Source organism: Gorilla gorilla, chromosome 5, assembly GCF_029281585.2.
Source record: "Gorilla gorilla gorilla isolate KB3781 chromosome 5, NHGRI_mGorGor1-v2.1_pri, whole genome shotgun sequence".
Taxonomy (NCBI): Eukaryota; Metazoa; Chordata; class Mammalia; order Primates; family Hominidae; genus Gorilla; species Gorilla gorilla.
Window position 1 is genome coordinate 54,744,468 of NC_073229.2, and position 17,649 is coordinate 54,762,116.

The window sequence follows — 17,649 nt, forward strand, 5'->3', positions numbered from 1 at the left end:
AAGTATTGAGTGTCTCCCTCACTAGATCCTGAGGGTTTTAGTGAGTCCCTCAGTGTGAGCACACGCAGGCACTGCTAGGCGCCTGTAGTTGATTCTTAGTTAATACAAGTGAATAATCACAACTAGACCTTAAATTGCAGGGACTATGTGACAGGCACTTTTTAAAATGCTTTACACGTGTTGATTTAAGTGTAATCGTCACAAGAACCCTGCGAGGAAGATAGGACAGCAAGTGCCCTGTTCCTGTTTGTAAACGTGCCCTACACTCTGCAACAACACCTACAACAGAACCCTGCTAGTTTTGGGGGTTCGCAATAAACGTTTCTGTTTGAATGGATCATAGAGTGTGCAGGGACACAGCAATGGAAGACCTGGTCCCTTTGTCTGTATTTAGCCTATAGCCCGTTCATTGTGAGAAATTTCTTTAGATCGACACCTGCCACTGTTAGTCCAGGTTTCCCAGTCTGTCCTTTCTAACTCCCTTCCTGCCTTACCCCCTAAAAAGCTACCTCCCCTCTTCCCACTCCTGATAATGAACACTATGTACTTTCCACGTTCAAAGCATGCCACACTCCCTCTCTCCCTCACCTTGGCCTCTCTAACCCAGGCTTGTCCTAGTGAAATCACTTGCAAAGCCTGCTAGCCCTTTCAACTTGCTGTGTTTTCTCCATCAAACACAATTTTCATCAAACATCCCCCAGGAGCACCTTAAATGACTTCCTTTTGCCTAGGTTTTGATTTAGCTTTCTCATTAAGGACCTCAAAGTCAAGTTCCTAGTGCCACACTAACTCTCTACCCAGAAGAGGCGATAGGTTTTAGTTTGGGGGTGGGGGGTGGGGGTAGGGGAGGATGATTTACTTCCTCGTCCTTCTGAAACTTCCTCACGGGAACCTTTTCCTTCTTTGGGCTTTTCGTCCCCAGTTTTCTCCAACTGTCTGTTTTTCTTTCTGAACTTGGCTGTTCACCGTTGAGCCTTTTACTCTGCCTTACATGGTCACCTAACTCTGGGCCTATACTGTCTTTGGCCCTTTCAAACTGTAGTTTCATGTGAAGCAGCAACTTTGTGTTGTCTTGCATTGTTTTGTATCTTCCACAGCATCAGATATAGGACTATGCACATAGTACATGTTCAGTAAAGTATTTCTAAATGATCCAACAATTTCTCCAAGTGAAGAAATTGAAGGAAAAATAGATCAGCTAAACCAGTTAGACCCGTAGGGTACCAAGCAGAAGCAAATGTTAAACTGCACAATAGCTGTATTTCTACAACTCAGGGCTCGCAGAGACTCCAAGAGGAAGAAAAAAAGAATCCTCACAATAAAAAATGTATGAGCCGCTCAAAGAAACGTGCCATCATGAGAGAGAATGGGCAAAACAGGAAGAACTTGAGATAATAGAACCATCTCAAAGAAAATTAAAAGGAAAGAAGTAGGTTTCAAATGAAGGCAAAGATAAATAATAGGAAGTACTAGTAAAAAGAACAGGAATTGTAAAGGAAAAAAAAAAAAAAAAACAGGAGTATTTGAAAACGTGCCAAACAGAACATCTAGAAATGAAAAGTATACTCACTGAAATGATTGAATGAAAGAAAATCTTCCTCAGCAGTCAAGCTACTGAGCAACCTGGCAATAAACCTTTAGAGCTACAAAGGAGTTAGCTCTGGCCAGGCGCGGTGGCTCACACCTGTAATCTCAGCACTTTGGGAGGCTGAGGCGGGTGGATCACCTGAGGTCAAGACCAGCCTGACCAACATGGTGAAACCCCGTCTCTACTAAAAATACAAAAATTAGCTGGGCATGGTGGTGCATGCCTGCAGTCCCAGCTACTCGGGAGGCTGAGGCAGGAGAATCAGTTGAACCCAGGAGGCAGAGGTTGCAGTGAAACGAGATCACGCCACTGCACTCCAGCCTGGACGATAAGAGTGAAACTCCATCTCAAAAAAAAAAAAAAAAAAAAAGGCTGTTAGCTCTGGGCTTGGGTAGTGCCCCCCACTTCGGTGCCACCACCCTCTGCATATGCCACCTCACATATGCAGTGCTGACCACACTGCACTGTGACTGCCTGTTTTCTTGTCAGTCTCCCTTGTTAGACTGTAAGCTCTTTGACAGCCAGGACTGTTCTATTCATAGTTGAACCCCAAGCCTGGCTCAATGCCTGGCACATGATAGGAACACAACAAATATTACTAGAAAATGAATGACTAAGCAAAAACACTCTCCAAAATTGTACAGTTTTTTATGGTAGCACTAATTACAGAATCAAAACTTTAGGAAGATCCATGTGCCCGATAGGATCAAGCAAAAGGAAAAAAGTTAACAGGAAATAAGACTCGTAGATCTTGAGAACTGCCAAGAATACAGACCATCCCAGGTCCCTGGAATCCTGTGGGATATGTTGTAATGAAAAGTAAATGCAAATTAGTAAGTACCCACCATTGCAATTAATTTGACATCATACTGATCCAGTCAGGAGGGAACTGAGGTGATGTCAAGGGCGGCATCAGAGTTCTGGCCTCACCTGATGTTTTCTGCTGTTAACAGAATACTACAGACTGGGTAAGTTATAAAAAAAGAAACTTATTTCTCACAGTTCTGGAGGCAGAGAAGTCCAAAAACGTGGCATCAGTGTCTGGGGAGGGTCATCCCATGGCAGAAGGTGGAAGGCAGAGTGAGCATACTAGACAGAGAGATCAAACGGGGGCTGAACTTGTCCTTTTTTCTGAAGCCCATTCTTGAGATAACTAATCCACTCCTGAGATAGGAGCATTAATCTCCTCTTAAAGTTCCCATCGTTAATACCATTACATTGACAGTTAAATTTCAACTTGAGTTTTGGCAGGAACATTTAAACCATAGCTCCAGGGAAGGTGCACAAGGTGTAAGGAGAATCAACCTTGGTGTAAAGAAGATGGGCTCATTTCGATGTAGGATCCTGTTTACTAGTTCTGGGTGAGAACTAGTTCCGGTTGCTGCCTCTGATCACCTGCTTGTCTGGGGTGAGGGTGAGGTGGGAGTGGAAACACTGGCTTTTCTTCTGTCTTGGATCCCTGGGGTCCCACACTCAGACATCAACCCCACCCAGAAGCCAAGCTGCAAAAGGAGCCGACTTTACGTCCTGGTTCCAATTCCACTTGCCTCTGCTTCTCCCCACCCTCTTAAAAAGAAAACAACGAGGCTGGGCGTGGTGGCTCACGCCTGTAATCCCAGCACTTTGGGAGGCCGAGGTGGGTGGATCACCTGAGGTCAGGAGTTTGAGACCAGCGCTGGACCAACATGGAGAAACCCCGTCTCTACTAAAAATACAAAATTAGCCGGGCGTGGTGGCGCATGCCTGTAATCCCAGCTACTCGGAAGGCTGAGGCAGGAGGATCGCTTGAACCCGGGAGGCAGAGGTTGCGGTGAGCCAAGATCATGCCATTGCTCTCCAGCCTGGGCAACAAGAGCAAAACTCCATCTAAAAAGCAATAAATAAATAAATAAAAAGAAAACAACGACAACATAGGATTATACTGAACAATTATGTGTGTATGTATGTATGTATGTATGTATGTATGTATGTATGTAAGTCTTACTCTGTTGCCCAGGCTGGAGTGCAGTGGCAAGATCTCAGCTCACTGCAACCTCCACCTCCCAGTTCAAGCAATTCTTGTGCCTCAGCCTCCTGAGTAGCTGGGATTACGAGTGGTTACCACCACACCTGGCTGATTTTTGTATTTTTAGTAGAGACGAGGTTTCACCCTGTTGGCCAAGTTGATCTCAAACTCTTGAGCTCAAGTGATCCACCTGCCTTAGCCTCCCAAAGTGCTGTGATTATAGGCATGAGCCACCGTGCGCAGCCTGAAAAATTTTAATACGTAAATTCAATTAATTGTCTTATAGTCAGGGACTCTTCTGCTAAGTGAAGTGAGGCAGCCTGCACAGGTGTTCAACTCTGCCTGACACTGTTGTTTGCTTTACAAGTATTAACTCCTCTTACTATTACAGTATGGGGCCAGGGCTACGATGATTATCCTCATTCCACAGATGAGGAAACTGAGATCCAGAGAGGCTAAGTAACTTCCTCAGGATCACACAGCTAATAAGAGGTGGAGCCGGGGTTTGAGTCCAGCTCTGCCTGAATGTGATGCCCTACAATCTTGAATGGAGGGCAAAGACAGGAAATGGACAAGCATGCAAAGTGATGACCCTGGACCTCCAGCTTCTGCTGGCAGGCAGGCCAGTGACTTCAAGGGTATTGCTGACACAAAGGTCTTCTGGATGTACAGGCTGTGAAGAGAGCAAGATTTCAGCAGTTGAGATACACACCCTCGTGGCTCACATGTACTAACGACACCCAAAGTGGGTACCATGTATATGCGAGCCAGAGGACACCCTGATGCCAGCCTCACTCTGGTCTTCCTCATTCATGTCATCATACCACCTGTGGAGACAGCCCCTTCTTTTTTTGTTTTTTTTGGGTAGGGGGTGGTGGGGGGAATGGAATTTCGCTCTTGTCGCCCAGGCTGGAGTGCAGTGGTGCGATCTCGGCTCACTGCAACCTCCGCCTCCCGGATTCAAGCAATTCTCCTGCCTCAGCCTCCCAAGTAGCTGGGATTACAGGTGCCAACCACCACGCCTGGCTAATTTTTTAGTTGAGATGGAGTTTCACCATGTTGGGTAGGTTGGTCTCGAACTCCTGACCTCGTGATCTGCCTACCTCGGCCTCCCAAAGTGCTGGGATTACAAGTGTGAGCCACTGCACCCAGCCCAGCCCCAGGAGTTCTAAGGGGACACTGAATTAAAGAAGCAGAGAATTATTAAGAGAGAGCCATTCAATTAAAAAAAAACACCTCTTATCCTTATTATGCTAAAAGAAGGTACATTAGAATTGCAGTCATCTCAGGAATTCTGGCATATCATGCAGGTCACCAGAAGTGTATTGGCATGAGGAATTGCTAAGCCAAATAATTGCCAAGTTTTTATTTATTATTTATTTATTTATTTTTGAGACGGAAATTCGCTCTGTCACCCAGGCTGGAGTGCAGTGGCATGATCTTGGCTCACCATGCAAGTTCCACCCGCCGGGTTCAAGCGATTCTCCTGCCTCAGCCTTCTGAGTAGCTGGGATTATAGGTGCCCACCACCACACCCAGCTGATTTTTGTACTTTTAGTAGAGACAAGTTTCACCATGTTGGCTAGGCTGGTGTCGAACTCCCGACTTTAGGTGATCCGCCCGCCTCAGCCTCCCAAAGTGCTGGGATTACAGGCATGGGCCGCCACACCTGGCTAATTGCCAAGTTTTAATGGGGAAACACAGAAGACAACTTGGGACTGAGAGGCCCAAAGGCTTTGGCGTGAAACTTACAAGAGCAAAGAGGGGAAGTGAGGGCCTTTAAACTCCAAGGAGATGTGGTACGTTGCAGTGAGTCCAATACTGTCCCCATGTCAGAAAGGATCAAATGCCTGGTTTGTGTTCTGCTCTGTCATTCTCTTCGTGGAAAAAGGCAAGTCCACCTAAATCTTCTGTGACCCAGTCTGTTTATCCTAAGAGGTGAAAAGATGTTTTCTTCTTTTGTGGCAATCAGTAAAAATCAAATTTTAATGGGCTCTTGCATGGCATTTGGGTGAGTTTCAGGATTAAGATTTTATCAGGACCATTAATTCAAAGGGAGACTATTCAGCAATAAAGAGGAATGAACTATTGATATGGGCAACATTATTCTGAGAGAAAAAAATCCAGACACAAAAGAGCACTTACTGTGTGATTCCATTTATATAAAATTCTAAAACAGGCAAAATGAATCTATCAGGATAAAATCAGAAGAGTGCTTGCCCATGGTGGAGGACTGACTGGAGAGGAGCATGAACAACTTTCTGGAAAGATGGAAATGTTCTTCATCTTTATCAGCGTGGTGGTTACATGGTGTGTGTAATAGTAGAAGTCCATTAGACAGTACTCTTAAAATCTGGGCCTTTTTCTGTTTTGTTTTTTTTTGTTTTTTTTTTTTAGACAGAGTCTCGCTCTGTCACCAGGCTGGACTACAGTGGCGCGATGTCAGCTCACTGGAACCTCTTACTACCTGGTTCAAGTGATTCTCCTGCCTCAGCCTCTGGAGTAGCTGGGATTACAGGCATGCGCCACCATGCCCAGCTAATTTTTGTGTTTTTAGTAGAGACGGGGTTTCACCACGTTGGCCAGGATGATGGTCTTGATGTCCTGACCTCGTGATCTGCCTGCCTCAGCCTCCCAAAATGCTGGGATTACAGGCTTGAGCCGCCACGCCCAGCCAAATCTGGGCATCTTATTGTGCGAACATTATTCTTTAATTAAGGAAGAATATATTTTAATATATTATTAAAATTTAACAATTTTAAGAATACATTTTCACATTTTAGTGGGCATCTGGGGGTTTTAAAGGGAAGGGACTGCACACATTCATGTAAATCCTAATGTAATCAGAAAAATGGACTACTCTCTTCACTGCTTCTCCACAACTCCTTGGCAAAGAGTCTGAATCCTTATAAGCAATGCTGTGCTGGTAAGCATGTAACAACGGGCTCTCTAGGGGGGAAAAAAGTTCTGGTTTACAGCACTTACCAATTCATCTGGTATAAATACTCTCGCCATGGCTGATTTCAAGCTGCTGATGTGATGTCACTGAGCATGAAGTTGGGAAGAGCTGGGCACAACTGAATTTTGCAAGCCAGTGTGAGCCAACTCTGGCACATCACTGCAACAACCCTTTATTTTGAAGGTTCAGGGATTCTTGGCAGAGCTGAGAATACATTAAACAGTGTCTTACTCTGGAGCAAATAGCCATTTCCTATTAGTCTGAATGTTAAGGATGATGTAAAGAAACTGACACTGCCCTAAAGTGATAATATGAGGCCGGGTGTTGTGGCTCATGCCTGTAATCCCAGCACTTTGGGAGGCTGAGGTGGGCAGATCACTCGAGGTCAGGAGTTCGAGACCAGCCTGGCCAACATGGTGAAATCCTGCCTCTACTAAAAATACAAGACTTAGCTGGGTGTGATGGCGCATGCCTGTAATCCTAGCTACTTGAGAGGCTGAGGCAGGAGAATCACTTGAGCCTGGGAGGTGGAGGTTTCAGTGAGCTGAGATCACACCACTGCACTCCAGCCTGGATGACAGAGCGGGACTCCATCTCAAAAAAATAAAGAAATAAAGTGGTAATATGAAATACCGCACTGTGGGGTCAGCCTTGCAAGGTGTGGCAGTTTGGTCGAAGTTAGCAACCCATTCGCAGGATCAGGATTTTTAAGAAAAAAATATGGGTTATTTCATTTAAAATTCCTGAATCCTGATTTCTCTTGGGGAGAGCAAAGGGCAAAATCAGGCACCACAAGATCTGCATCCCCTCTTGGTAACAACAGGTTGTAACAGGGTAAAACCTGCCCCCGTGAGAAGGGCATGGATTCTCCACCCATAGTATCCACATCTTAACAATGCACCTGCTGCAACCTGGTACATTTTCTGTGTGATTCTAGTCATCATTTGAGTTTGCAAATCCTGGCTTAAACTGTGTCAACTGTGAGAGCTAGTTTGGGGTGTGTCTGTGTGAACAGTTAACTTTTGGATGAGCTGAAGAATACCCATGCACACCCACAATTTCCCCAGTTGGAGGAACCAGACTTGGCATCTTGGGGTACTCATGCTCACTCTGGGTGCTCCGTGGGACTTGGGACACAAAAGATCGCCACCCTCCAGCCAAGGCATTGCCTGGACCCCCGATTCTCAATCCTGGCTGAGCATTAGAATCACCAAAGGAGTTTGTTTGTTTGTTTGTTGTTGTTGTTATTGTTTTTAATTTTAAATAAGCCCGCTCCTCAGCCCAGAGAGTTGACTAAGAATCTCTGGGGACGAGGTCTTAACTAAAATGTTTGAGTAAGATTTTCCGGATGATTCCAATATGCTGGAGGGTTGGGACCCACTGTTCCAGACAGAAAACAATGGCGTGCTCAGAGGCAAGGGCTAAAGTGACGAGGATGCTGGCTTGCATCTGGCTGGCATCTTGCAACCTGAGAGTGATGTTTCCCAGGTTGGGGGAGTCATAGACCCACAGAAGATAACACTTTCAAAGAGAGACCAAGGAAGGCCCTCCCCCTTTTAGGAAGGTACAATTTAAGGTGCCTTTTCCTTCAGATTAAGGGAAGAGTCACATGTAGCATCCAGTTTTAAGTTCGTTTCCCTCGCTAGGTTGTAATTCCTACCTCTAATAAAGGGGCAGGGCAGGAAGGGAAGTGTGGCTTGCCACACCTCAACCGCCACTGGGTACCAGGTAGAAGCTGCATCCTGTCCAGGAGACTTGGGCCTGCGGTTCAAGCAGAGACCAGAGGCAGCATGAGCCTCGGCTCACAGTGAAGCTGGGTGTCCTGGAGCCTCTGTCCTGTGAGAGCTTAAGAGAGAGAGAAAGCAAGAATTCTCCCGCAATTCCTTTGACCAGTATTCACCGAGCACCTACCACGTGCCAAGCACTGTTGTAGATGCTGGGGAAAGAGCAGAGAACAAAATAGACAAAAGTGCCTGCCCCCATGGAGCTGATATTCCAGTGGGGAGACAGACAACAAATATAATAAATAAATCAGTATCTCGGAAAGTGATACATGAGAAAAATTGAGCAGGGAAGGGACACTGGGAATGTGCGGTGCTGCTGCAGCTCAGGGAGTCTCCGGGGGAAGGGAAAGGCCAGTGAGATGGTGACATTTAAGCAAAGATTTGAAGGTGACCAGAGGGTGAGCCACGCAGATATCTCATGGAAGAGAGTTCCTTGTTTTGGGGTGTTTTGAGATATAATCTCACTCTGTTACCGAGGCTGGAGTGCAATGGCACAATCATAGCTCACTGCAGCCTCAAACTCCTGGGCTCAGGCGATCTCCTACATCGCTAAGTAGCTTGGACTACAGGTGCTGACCACCACACCCAGCTAATTTTTAAATTTTGTGCCAAGATGTCTCACTATGTTGCCCAGGCTGGTCTCGAACTCTTGGTCTCAAGTGATGTTCCTGCCTTGGCCTCTCAAGGTGCTGGAATTACAGGTGTGAGCCACTGTGACTGTAGAAAGACAGTTCTGGATAGGAGGAAGGACAAGAGCAAAGGCCCTGAGATGGGAGTTTGGTGGGGTGGAGGGCAGAGAGGAAGCCATGGTCCTGGAGCCAAGAGAAAGGGGAGAGTGGCCTAGATGAGGTCAGGGAGTTGGACTTTGCAGGCCATTGTCTGTGGACATGGCAATCACACCCAGTAAAACACCAATCAGACCATCCTGATTCAGACTATCCCTAATGTCCTATAATCCCAGCACTTTGGGAGGCCGAGGCAGGTGGATCACCTGAGGTCAGGAGTTCAAGACCAGCCTGGCCAACATGGTGAAACCCTATCTCTACTAAAAATACAAAAATTAGCCAGATGTGGTAGCAGGTGCCTGTAATCCCAGCTACTTGGGAGGCTTTAAAGCAGAAGAATTGTTTGAACCCGGGAGGTGGAGGTTGCAGTGAGCCGAGATTGCGCCACTGCACTCAAGCCTGAGCGACAGAGCGAGACTCTGTCTCAAAAAAAAAAGACATATCCCTAATGTAGACCAGAAGAAGGGACCCTTGAAAAGAATGGGGAAACTGAGGCTAAAGTAGGGCCATCCAGCCAGCTTTCTTCCTGAATTGCCCTGCAGAGGACTGGGAATGTTTGGGGGTTCTTTTGTTTTGTTTTTTCTTTTGTTCCCTAGGAATCAGACGGAGGGAATGGGAGCATGACAGAAGGGAGGGTGGCTCACTCACGTTGGAGCCCTGAGGCCACAACTGGTGGGAAACTGAGGTGCATTTGTCAGGTCAGAGGGCCCAGGCCCTGGGTGGGGGTGGGGAACAGGGCCGGGGCTTGGCTTGATAGGAGCTGCTCCAAGGAAAGACCAAAAGCCAAACTCAGGGAAGGCAAGAGGTGGAGGAAAGAGAACCTTCCACAACCCCCTCCCACATGCTGGAACGTGCTGCTCCCCACTCAGAAAGGATGTGTGGAGGGCCTACTGTTTGGCAGGCACTGTACTAACTTCTGGGGACCCAGAGACAAATGAGCCAAGGTCCTGCCCCTTCTGGATCTTGTGAGGACTGAGGCCTCGGATGGGATTTGGGTTTCATTTCTCCTTGTTTCCCAAGGTCCCAGCACAGGGGCTATTTGCTGAGAGCAAAGAAGGAAGGGACCTGGTGGGAGGAGGGGCGGGAACTCGGCAGCTCTTTGATGGGAGCAATGGGCTGTTAGTGGGCTTCTGTGTGGTTGTTACATAACAGCTCCCTGGAAGAAGGTACAACAGGAGCCTAGTAACAAGATGCATTCATGCAGAAATCACAGGCAGAGAATAAGTCGTGCTATTGTGTGGGAAGATAGCTGAGAGGTAGCACAGGTGGGGGAATGGGTCGTGGGAGAAAGGTCGTCAGTATGGAGGGCAGCAGGCTGGCTGTGCAGGAACAATGTGTTCCCTTTCTCCACTTGGAAACCTGTCAATTCTCTCCAAGCCACTCATGTTTCTGTGTGAGCGCTGTGAAGAACCAAGCAGTCAGGGCCTCGAGAAAGGCCTACAACTATTTGGATAGAGAAGGAGCCTGTCGCTGGGTGTGAGGCCCCTGCATGGCGGCTGAATGCTTGCACTCTGGGTGCCTTCTCAGGCACAGCCTGGCACCACTCCTGGGCTCTGGCCTTGCTTTACTGGCTCCCTTCTGGCGCCTCCCTGCCCAGATCCCGGCCCTGGCTCTGCCAGGCCCCCTCTCCTCCCCTAGAAACACAATCCTTGCCTCTGCCGTCTCCCAGTGTCCCGGGGGCGTATCTCCTGCCAGCCTGCACATTCACTGTGGGTTCAGCCCGCCTGCGATTTCACTCTTGGTTTCCCTCCTAGGGCCCCACCTGATCTCTGCTTCTAGTGACCTTGAGTTCTTCCTGAATAGTGGGGTGGGTGCCATAGCCTGGCACAAGCCTTGCCCAATCCTTGTGAATGCCAACTTTGAAACTAGATAGTTCACACGCTGAAGAAGAAAGAGCTGTTTATGTTCTTCACTGACGTCCTCTGGCCACCCACGTCAGGCCTGACACCCATCTGCCCCCCACGTCAGGCCTGACAACCCTTTGCTATCTGGGCTGTGCTCTCAGAGCGGATCCTCCTGGGCAGTGAGCCGCAAGGAGCCTGTATTGAGAGAGGTGGGTTTTGCCTCCCGGTATTCCTCACAGGGCTGAACCAACTCGGAATAATTCCACTCCTCAGGTTGACAGTAACATTTAGGAACACCCAGGCCACAGAGGGTCAGGGGCATATAGCAGGCAAAATATAGGGAGGTTCCTGGAAAAGGTGAAAGCGGGAAGGCCGGCGGGCCTTCCACAGAAGGAGCCAGCCCCCTTCCAGAAGAAAGCCTCGGCAAAGGGTGGAATTTCCGGCAGAGGGACAGAGTGGAACAATTCTGGCTGCTTGGAGGAGGGGACAGATGAGACGAGTCTCCAAGGGAGCCCAGCTTTGTTCAGCTTCCTCCCTCCAAGCCAGGGATCGGAGGCCCTTGGCGCCCATCCCTCCCATCGGCAGTGTGGCCTCTGCCCACCATGTGACTACCCAGATAGCGCCCTCACTAGGGCCTTCCAAAAGCAGGGGGTGGGGGTGGGCCGGAGGAGGGGGTGAGGCGGAGACCGGGAGGGGTGGCAAGGGTCACGGCAGCCTCTGGCACAGGTTTCAGCCGGCTGCCTGCATCCTCTCTAGAGCCGCATCATCCCAGCTCACAGGCCTGTCTGTCACGGGCCATTAAGCCCTCGGCAGGTGCTGTGTGCTTGACTGAGGCTGGAGGTGGGATGGCTGGCAAGGGGGAGCCTGGGAACATGCCAGCCTGTCCCCTCCCAGTCCTTGTCATCCTGAAGATAAATGCTCCTTTGGGGAGTCCTCACTGTCCCCGGAAAGGCTACACCTGGTGAACCCCTGCAGATTCGCTACACATACACCGTTCATACACACAATGCACACATACATACATGCACGTGCACACACGCGCAACCTACACACACACCAGATACACACATGTCACATACACTCCCCAAAAATACACACATACACACTCATAGCATCCTGATCCTAAGTTGTGACACTTCCTCCCTGGCAGCCTCTAAATGCCCCTTCTGCTTTCCCAAAGTTGCCCCAAGAGGTCCTCTGGGTGCCTCCAATCTACACACTAAGCCACTCTGCATGCACCCCAGGGTAGAGCTCCCTCGCCAGCCGAGGCCCCACCTGGCCCTGCAGTTCTGCTTGGGCATCCCTCCCTCACCCTCCCTCCCACCTTCCCCCATCTGAGCTGTAGGGAACTGAGCTCTTCCATCTTCCCTTGGGCTTGGAAGCAGAGAAGAGGAGAAAAAAACAAGAGGTTTATTCATGCCAAAGACACCAAGAGCCCTGAAATGGAGACATCGCCCCTGCTCAGAGGGAGATCTGTAGACTGGATCAGGGGCTACTCTGCTGAAAATGCTATACTCACTCCCCTAACCTTATAAGCACCTCAGTTTGGCAGACAAAGCCTAGCAGGCCAGGCTTCCAGGACCCCTTCAGCTGCGGGTTCCACCATTTCCCAGGCCCTGGACACCCACGTGTGTGAGGCCCTGTGTTCTTCCCAGTCTAGCCATGGTAGCCATGGTCTCTCAAGCCCATATCCCTTTGCACATGCTATTCCTTCTGCTTTGAATGCCCCTTCCTGTCTTGTCCACACAGAGTTAACTCATCCTTCATCCTTCATCTTTTTTTTTTTTTTTTTTTTTTTGAGACTCTGTCGCCCAGGCTGGAGTGCAGTGGCGTAATCTTGGCTCACTGCAACCTCCGCCTCACAGGTTCAAGCAATTCTCCTGCCTCAGCCTCCCGAGTATGTGGGACTACAGGCGCCTGCCACCACACCTTGCTTTTTTTTTTTTAATTTAATGGAGACGGGGTTTTACCATATTGGCCAGACTGGTCTCAAACTCCTAACCTTGTGATCCGCCCGCCTCAGCCTCCCAAAGTGCTGGGATTACAGGTGTGAGCCACCGCACCCAGCCCATCCTTCATCTTTCATACTTCAAGTCACCTCTGCCACAAAGCCTTCTGATGACCCTTCTTTGGATGTTCATAACTCCCTTGTTCAAAGCTTTCATCACATCCTATTTTAGTGGTTAACAGGTCCATCTTCCTTATTAGAGTTTGAGCTAAAGGGCTGGGGACTGTGTTTTATCTACAACCTCTACTATGGTATTGACACATAGTAGGTGCTCAAGAAACACTTATCTACTGAATGCGTGATTTAATGAATAGGGCGGAAAAGACAAAATTAAACAGAGAGGAACACCAGGTCTCTGAGGAGGAAAATGAATTTCCAGCAATAGGTATAAAGGAAGGCTTCCTGGAGGAAGTGAACAGGCTGTAGACAGACTGAAGACACTCTAGGCCAGGGATCCCGTAGCCTATTAGGAACTGGGCCATACTGCAGGAGGTGAGTGGCAGGTGAGCATTACCACCTGAGTTCTGCCTCATGTCCCATCAGCAGTGGCATTAGATTCTCATAAGAGTGCGAATCCTATTGTGAACTGTGCATGTGAGGGATCTAGTTTGCTCACTCTTTATGAGAATCTAATTCCTGATGATCTGAGTGGAACAGTTTCATCCCAAAATCATCTCCCCACCCCCCACAACCCCAGAAACCAGTCCCTCGTGCCAAAAAGGTTGGGGACCACTGCTCTAGGCAAAGGGAACTGATTGGTCAAGGCAGAGCGGAGCTATAGCAAAGGCTTCTCTCAAAAGTAAGAATGCTGGTAGCCAACAGTCACCGAGTACCTACTCAGTACCAGGCCTTACTCTAACCTCTTCTATATATTATTATCCCATTTAATCTTCATAACAACCACAGGAGGTTGGCAGTATAATTATCCCCATGTGGCAGAAGAGGAAAGTGAAGTTCTGTTACTGGTCCAAGGTGCTACAGAGAAGCAGAAGGACCGGGAGTGACACAATACAGAAGATGGAAGAGCTCAGTTCCCTGCAGCTCAGACGGGGGAAGGTGGGAGGGAGAGAGTGTGAGGGAGGGATGCCCAAGCCAGAACTGCAGGGATCCAATACAGAATACAGAATTTGACCTTATACAGTGTGGGAGCTTCTTAAAGAGTTAATGCTTCTGAGTCTAAAGTAAGCAGGGCAGGCAGTGGGGAGGAGAAGCCGGCAGTGAGGTAGGGGGAGCAAAGAGGAACTGAACTAGTCAGGAAGAGCTGGGACTCTGGAGGACGGACAGGTGACCACCTCCAAGCCATCAACTTTGATGACACAGGTTATCTTTGTCCTGGAGCTAAGCATGCACCTGGCCCAGGAGCTGGACAAGCTGAAAAGGAAGATCAGTGGAGAAGCAACAGACCCACATCAACATGCATGATCTGCAACAGGGCTGGAGCTCTGCACTGACCCAGGAACAAAACAGGGCTGCTATATCCCCTCCTGCATTCATGGCTAACAGTAGTCCAGACCATGCAGGGAAGGGGATTCGGGGGCTGTGTCTCAGCTTAGCTCAGCCACAGTACCCGGCAGGTTTGGATCCCAACACAGATTGGATGTGTGCAGGCAAGAAGTAGCTGAGAGTGTCAACCAGGAGGATCCTGATGGCTGCCCCAGTGAGTTTGAGATGACTTCAGTGCAATAATGGTGCTGGCTTTAGAGAGTTGTGTGTTGAGTTGGAAGCAAAGGTAGGCATCTACCTGGTGATATCCTGAAGGTGTTGGACATATCCACTGGGTAGAAGGGCAGGAAAAGTTACCAGTGGGACCTCCAGGATAAATTCTGAATTGGGTGGGAGGTGTGTGTGAATGAGGAGACCAGAAGGCCGAGGCTGAGTCTCAGGTGCTGCCTGCAGGCACAGGCAGAAAGCCTGGCAGACTGTGAGGGGCCCAAGACAGAGTGGTAGGGGACAGGGGAGGCAGAGCCTTGGATGATGAGGGAAGGTTGTTTTGGGGGTATAGACATCTTGGCCTCTTTTTCCTGGAGGGAAGCAGCTCTGATGGTGCCTGTGCCATCTTCAGGGTTAGGGTATTGGAGGCCTCTTGAAGGCCCACCTACCCACCCTCCAGCCCCCATGGGAGGGGCAGGTCCCATTGTTCAGGCTTGGATGCTCAAAGCACTGGCAGCTGAGGGGTAAGACAATCCTCTGAGGCTTGGGGTGTGATGTCTGTCCATTCCACATGCCTTCTGAGGCCCCACTGTATGCGGGAAGGGCGCTGGGGTTGGGGACCCACCAGGAAGTGCACGTACTCAGGTGTGCCCCGCGTGGAGGGAGCAAGCCAGCCAGTGAGCAGACAGACTGGTGGGAGGCAGAGGAGGAAATCCAGGAGAGGAACACCAGGGAGGGAGGCGCCCCCAGGCCAGGGAGGGCATCGGGAAGAAGTGGCATTTAAAGGTGATTCCGATCGAGCCTCTAGACCTAACCACCATCGACAGGAAATCCAGGGTATGGCGCTGCAATGGGCTAAGTCCCGGCTGTGGGACCTATAGGACCAACAACCCAGTGTCCCCTCCACTATGCTGTGTGGGAAAACGGAAAGAACCAGGGGAACATGTGGATGAAAAGTGAATTCATCCATGTGACAGCTCAGGGAATGTGTGGACCTTATTTGGATTCTGATTTTTTTTTAAATTTAACATTTATAAGGAATTGGCACTTGGAATGTTTTCTGGATATTTAATTATATTGAGGAATTATTGCTAAATATCTCTTGGGGTATGATAACGGTAATATTATTTCATATGTATATACACATGGATATAACATGTAAAACAGGTACGTCTATATAAAACAATATTACTATTATACATGTGTATATATGCATATACATTTGTGTGTGTGTATATTTAGTTATTTAAAGGGTTCTTGGCTCATGCCTGTAATCCCACTACTTTGGGAGGCCGAGGCAGGTGGATCATCTGAGGTTGGGAGTTCGAGACCAGCCTGGCCAACGTGGTGAAACTCCGTCTCTACTAAAAATACAAAAATTAGCTGGGTGTGGTGGCACACACCTGTAGTCCCAGCTACTCAGGAGGCTGAGGCAGGAGAATCGCTTGAACCCAGTGGGGCGAAGATTGCAGTGATCCGAGATCGCGCCACTGCACTCCAGCCTGGGCGACAGAGTAAGACTCAGTTTCAAAAAAAAAAAAAAGAGAGAGCGTTCTTATCTTTTAGATACACACTAAAATGTTTATGGGTAATGTCATCTGACATCTGGGGTTTTCTTCAAAATGACATGAGAAGGCAGAGTCGATGTGGCTGCAGCAGGGACAGGGGACTGGCTGTGAGCTGAGGTTTATGGTCTGGATTAGGGGTTTGTGGGATGCATTATATGATTCTGTCTAGTTTTGCATATGTTCTAAATTCTCCATAATAAAAAGTAAAAAAACAAAAATGGAGGTTTGTGAGACTTAGGGTTTGGGGCAGGGGGCCCGGCATCTGGTGGGAGAAACCACTCAGACGAGGCTTGGGGTGAGGGCGGCTGTTGGGCATGTGAGGCCCCAGGGGTTCACAGTTGCTGGAGCGTGAAGCTGTTCCAGGCGCTTCACGTACCAAGAGCACCGAGGCTCAGGCCCTGCACTCCAGGACAAAGACCAGGTTCAGTGGAGAGCCCTGGTGGGACCAGAGCCCAGTGAGGGGGCCCTGAACGGCCTGTGGGGCTTGAAGGAGGGGAACAGAGGCAGTGTCCATTTGTTCTGTAAGGGCCGGGAGACCAGGTGGTAAAGGAGGCCTCAGGCAAAGACAACCCAGTGTCCTGGGATCAGGGAGGCCTGGGGATGGAGCAGCAAGAACATGGTCATCCAGGCTCCCGACGAACCTTTGCTGGAACTGTAGGACATCCACTTTTGCTTTGGAAATCCAACTTCTCTTGTGTTCTTCCTGGGTGACTTTGGGCAAGTTACTTAACCTCTCTGATTCTGTTTCTTCCTATGTAAAGTGGGGATAGGAATAGTACCTACCTCATGAGGTTGTTATAGGATTAATAAGAAAATACTCATAAGCATGAAAAAGAGTGCATGTTAGCTATTATTATCCTCTGAGTTTCAGGGAGGAAACTGCCCTCCCTTGGGGCAATGAGGTGATGACAGCAACAACTAAAATGAGAGAACCCCAGTGGGGAGGTGGGAACATCACAGTACTCCCTGCCACCCTTACCAGGTTTGTGATTATTTTAAATAAAACATGCTGTTTCCTGGCCAGGCACAGTGGCTCACATCTGTAATCCCAGAATTTTGGGAGGCCGAGGCAGGAGGATCACCTGAGGCCAGGAGTTCAAGACCAGCCTGACCAACATGGTGAAACCCCATCTCTACTAAAAATACAAATAATTAGCGGGGCGTGGTGGCAGGCCCTGTAATCCCGGCTACTCAGGAGGCTGAGGCAGGAGAATCGCTTGAACCGGGAGGCAGAGGGTGCAGTGAGCCGAGATCCCACCACCGCCCTCTGTCTCTAAAGAATAAAAAAGACATTATTTCCTTATAGCTGTGAGCAGGGGCAGATGCAGAAAAGAAGGTGCTGAGAAAGAGACCAAGTAAAAGCCACTGGGCCTTCTGGAGGAGAAAGTGTGGTTGGCTGGAACCACTAGGCCAAGAAACCAGCCAAGGGTCTGGCTCTGGGTGGCCTTTTTTTTTTTT